A 6,000-nucleotide genomic window follows, 5' to 3' on the forward strand; every position below is an offset into this window, starting at 1 on the left:
TAAGGCATTGTCTGAAATTAAAAATAAATATGCCCCTATCTTTATAAAACTATACATTAGGTTTCCTGACCTCATACGGACTGAATATTTGGAATCTAAATAAATTTTTGGTAAATTTCTTGATATTTTGATTCTCTTCAGTACACTTATTACAATGTAAAAGTACAGTTGTTGATAACAAAAAATGACAATGAATGAAAACAGTAACTAATCGAAAACAGCAATTTGTCCTGTTTCTAGGCAGTTAATTATTAGTATTTTATTTTATTTTTTTAAAATATATTTTATTGATTTTTTACAGAGAGGAAGGGAGAGAGAGAGAGATAGAGAGTTAGAAACATCGATCAGCTGCCTCTTGCACATCTCCTACTGGGAATGTGCCCGCAACCCAGGTACATGCCCTTGACCGGAATCGAACCTGGGACCTTTCAGTCCTCAGGCCGACGCTCTATCCACTGAGCCAAACCGGTTTCGGCATTTTTTAGTATTTTAAATGATACTAAATTCACCACTTGTGTTTGCTTAAAATTTGAGTTTTAGATTATATTTGTGTGGATATAGGAAAGATTCTGTCTCTCCTCAATATTACTAAACTTTTAAAAAATCATCAAACATTTTATTAGTGTAGCACTTCCCTTCACAAAATTTGTGTTTCTTTCCCTTTAGGACATAAGAGGGTACATGGATCAATCTAGAACAATCTTGATATAATCACCCTGTTTGAATCTGTGTAGATATCTAATTTAAATACCATGACAATAACAATTATCTGAAACACTTTGACAAGAAACCAGGGTGCATTCTGTGTCCCTGTGGTCAATGGGATTCAGGTCCCATGGCATGTCCTCAGTTTGCTCCCTCCCCAACCCGGGAACTCTGTGTCAGCCTCATTATCCAGCTATGTGATCTCAAAACACTCATTTTCAAAACATCTCAGCTACAAAACACAGCTACAAAAAACATCTCCGATGAATCTTGCCAGACTCTGAATCATCTCATGCACATGACTTACGACATAGGTTTGGGAGCTGAGGACATTTTAATGTCAACAGGTGAAGGCGTTGGGTTGGGTTGGGATGGGATGGGAGTTCTTCCTGGACTCCTCCAGGGCCCTGTATTTCTTGGGATACTGGTTGAGAGCAACGATGCTCCTCAGGGCTGGTGTTGCTTTATCCTTAAAGGGTATTTTGGGGACTTTTAGCTGAAGGCAATATAGAAATACAGCGGGTAGATTTCTTAGTATTTTCTATAAAGAAATCTAGGTAATTTAAGGAGTCCCTGCAAAGTGAGTTCATTCTCAGAGTAAAATCTAACTAATATGTTATCTTTAATATTGGTTCTAGAAATGAAAATGTAATTCTACTTATTTTAATAATTTAGAGAGAGCTGGAAATTTAGCTGGGGGGAAATTATATCCTCCTCAGGAATCTGTACTCAAGAAATCAACTCATTGTATAATTGCTCAAATAAACTTAATCTAAAGACCATTCTTTTCAGAAAGCATTGCAAATGAAAAAAGAGTCATGTGAAAAAGTCCTCATAAAATGAGTAAATGCAAAGTTTGTGCTGCTAGAAAAATAGTGATAAGAGATATGGAAGTTTTAATAAACAGTAACCAGGGCTGCTCTTTGGTGAATAAGCAACCTTTGGAGATATCACACATGGGTAGAAAGAAAAACATTGTCATAAAGAGTGAAATGCAGGCCACATATTCTTGATTGCGAGTACTATGAAGAACACAATCCAGAGTCTCCTGGATGACCTATTTATATAATTATCATAAAAATAATTTTATATCTTCTTTACCAACATTTATGGCACGTTTGACATTTTCTTCTATTGTATTTAGCTCTATTCTTTTACAACACTCAAGTAATAAAAGAGAGTGACAGTCTCTGCCCAGTTTCTGATTTTACTGAAGTCGTTTTAGTGTATTATCATGCAAAATAATATTAACCATTAGTATTTGTGAACTTTTAAGGTTTTATACGTGACAAATGCAAGATTAGGTTCAATGGTTATAAAAAATGTATCTTCTCTATTTGAAGTATGTAGGCTTTATCAAGCTTACTAAACATACTAAACTTCCTGATGGCCTTCCTTTTTATTTATTTACTAGATGTGTCTTCTTATGAAAAATAATTAAATTTCTATTTGAAATTTTAAAAATTAAAAATTAATTTTATAATTTGAATTAAAAAATTACTGGCTTGGGAAAAACAATTCAGCCACTGATCTGTGGTGTATTATTTCTCAATTGCAAATAGCAGATGGTGCTTTTACAGCTCACTTTATAAACAATATACAAGGAGGCCTTTGATGAAGATCACAGACATACATGTTCAGGATAAAAGGAGGAAATAAAAAACAAAAAAGTAGTGTTGTATACAAAAATACACGTACCATAGGCCCCTTTGAACTGTGCCCCAAATTACCCCTCACTCTAATACTGGGACATTGTCTCTGGGCCAAACACGTGCACTTCAAATCCCTTATGTGATTATTTTTCTCCAGGCAACTAACTCCTTGATCTCTTAGGTAAATATATTTTGATCAGGGTTGCCCCACAGTCATATTCCACATCTGAGTCCTGAACTAAACACAGGTTATCCTTAAAGAGAGTCACAAGGTACAGTGACTTATGTGATAGATCTCATATTACTCTTTTTAGCGCTGAGTTAAAGTTAGCTTTAGGTAAGATGAAGTAATCAAGGCAGGTTAACAATAAGTCATCCTTTGCAAGCCTAACAAAGGCCCAGGGTCTTGCTGAAGAAAATGCAGTACTGCATAAACTATATGGGAATCACATTGGAGGCATGACAAGGAAAAACCAGAAGAAAATAAGCGCATTTTGAACAACTGAAAGTTCAAACAAGGAAGATATAAAAATAAATACCCAACAAACAACATGATGGAATATTTCAGGATCTGAAAAGGAAAAACAGGGAGTCTAAAATAATTTTTGGTAAATTGTTTACCTGTCCATTAAAAGGAAGCCAAAGTAGTTACAAAACTTTCAATGAGAGGTCAGAACCCATTTCAAAAGGTATACATTACTTGGGAAAATAATGAAGATTATGAGAAACTAAAATCAAGCTTACAGCTCTATGCAGAACACCCCATGCTACTAATTTACCGAAAATGTGATTTCTAAATATTTGTACATAATTTGCTTTTCAGGGCTAAATAAAGAGGATAAGGGGAGTAAATCGGCAGGTGACACCTCTGAGTTTTGATGGAAGCCCTTGTTTAATATCCCACTGTGTGGATGCAGACCTGACTTTACAAGCTTTTCTTCCTGGAGTGGAGAGGAGCAAAGAAGATGGGGAGGGATTTCATGGCCTGCATTCCCAAGCACCCCATCTCAATCTCCTTTGGTGCATGAAAAAGTCATGGAAAGAGAAACGGAAGGGACATCGAATTCTTTAGGCTCCTGAATTCTTCCGTTTAAAGCAGAGACCAGATGGGGTAAAGTAGACTAAAGGCAAGGCCATGCTGAATGGTGAGAACAGAAACCATGCCCTCGCTAAAGAGGCAGTCGCTTCAGGGAAGACTTCTGGGAAGAAAAGGCCTCTACACCTTTTCCCTTACTAAAGAAAATATTAGGGGTGATGTGTAGAAAGATAATTGTTCCTGTTTTGCATTTTGATATGTTTGCTTCAAAAATTTCTTCATGTACTGTTTCATATTTTACCTAGAATGGAGCAGCTGGGTCCTTTAAATATTGCTTGGCATTTTTAGTGTAGAGCTTTCTTAGAATACATCCCCTGGTCATTGGTACCCAGAGCTGGACGGAAAGCCACGGCCACTAAGAGCATGATATGGAAAGAGCAGGCACATGTCCCACAGCTGGAGTTGCAAAGGGAAGCCACCACTTCTATTCAACCCTTAAAAGAGCGCTAGCAGTGAATTTCACCTCACCTCTGGCTTCTCTTGGAAACCAAGCCTTCATTCATCCGTGATGTCAATTGGCGAGAGCTGATCAGTGGCCGACTCTTCAGTGAGGGCTGTTCACTGTCCTCAGCTTTGAACATGCCTTCCTCCTGCCTCTTTCATTTTAATCTGCAAAACGAAACCCTAACGTATCTAATGCAATATAACATACATCACAAATTCAGCGATTTTTAACCAGTGTGCCACCAGAATTTTTAAAACATGCAATACCTGACTATTTAGTTGGGGGCACAGTCCTCTTTTCCATTAGATTGTAAAAAAAAAAAAAAAGGCAACAGCAAACACAATAATAGTCATCCAATGTGAATGAATCAAATAATATCTATTTTTTGTCAGATCGGCAAAAAATATATTTTTTTTGCTGTGCCGCAGAATTTTAGTAATTAGTTTATGTGTGCCTTGAGATGAAAAAAAGGTTGAAAATCATTGCACTCAATTTTATCAGATCTTCTACCTCTATGGAATCTGCCTGTGATTGAGTATTAAGCCAATTATTCATCAACAAGTATTTGTTGAATGAATATGCCACATTGTGTCTTATTCCCCTATGAAAACATTCAGTGGTGCTTCCTCTGTGATCCCCAAGGTGAAGCAATTACCCTGTAAACTAGTAAAAAAAAACAAACAAATTAAGCCAGAAAACAAGACATCGTGTCTGAGTCTCACAGCAATTACAGTACAAATCACATTAGTTCATAGGTTCTTAATCATAAACTATCTCCTGCTGCTTTTCCCCTTTCATGTATATATTTATCTCATCTCCCCAATGAAACTGCAGCTCATCAAAGTCAGGATGTTTGTCTTTTACATCTGTATGATCCCCCAGAGTTTCATACATGGTGATAATGCAATAAAGGCCTCGTCATTTATTTAAAACTGTCATGTGAAGCAGAACCCTTCAACGGTATCCTTCAACAGTAATGGTGTTGCAATGCCTGAGACCATCTTCCTCCGTCCTCTCTTCCTTTATAGGAATGACCCAAGGCTGAATCACACAAAGCAATGCCAACTCATTTTTCTAGATGTGTCTTCTATTGGCGCCTTCCCCTCAAGTCACAAGCCAGGTTCCTTTGAAGCAGGCCCTGCCAGAGGCAATGATCAGGCTGGGATTACAATGCGTTTTCAGCCCTGGAACCCGGCACTGGTTACTGGCACTTACATGTTCACACCAGGCCTTGCCAAACCACATGTGCTCCAGTCCAAGGAGCTTCCTCTCAACACAGGGCATGCTGGCGGGCTGCTCACTCAAGGAGATGAATCAAAAGCCCCAAAGGCAAGTAATAAACTCCCTCTTCTTGGCAAAGACTGTAGGCCAAGACCAGTCCAAATTGATTCCACAAACACAGATAATCATCTAAAGCGAATGCACCCAGACTCCTCCATTGTAAAGGAGCCATTAATAGATCAAGGTAGACAGAGTTGAAATGGAAATTTTACTGTTGGTTCAGTGGGTTTAGGTAATCTGTGATCATGGTACTATAAATATGACATAATGAGGTAGGCAAGTGGGTTTATGAAATCTGGGTTGTTTTTTTTCTGGTACTATAGTTATTTTCATCTCATCCTGTGCAAGTACAGTATGTGGCATATAGCACATCCCCAATAACTGTTGTTGGCTGAAAAAAAATTGTAAATTTTAGAGAAGGCAAATGATTGCTGGTGAAAAAAATTATAATTACATTTTTACATAATTTAGAACAAGATGATTTTTTACAATCAAAATGTCGTTCTTTCATCATAAGTAATAACAGGAAAGAAGATTATATTTGACATTCTCCCTTGATGCATAGATCTATTGTATTAGTGAGTTGTTAGCTGTGGGATGTTAGCTGTGATGTTTTAATACAGTTTAATCATATCAGATTATCATGTGAAATGATAAACAATTCAGTAGGTTGGACATTAATCAACCAAAGGAGGAAATGTCTACATGGACCTCGTTTTTATCACTCCTTTTTCCATGCATGACCCAGCAGTGGAAATCTTTTGATGGTTCTACATGGTTGCTGTGGATAGAGAAGAAACAGGAAGAGAGGACCAGACAGC

The sequence above is a fragment of the Myotis davidii genome, unplaced genomic scaffold (genome assembly GCF_000327345.1).
Source record: "Myotis davidii unplaced genomic scaffold, ASM32734v1 scaffold168, whole genome shotgun sequence".
NCBI lineage: Eukaryota > Metazoa > Chordata > Mammalia > Chiroptera > Vespertilionidae > Myotis > Myotis davidii.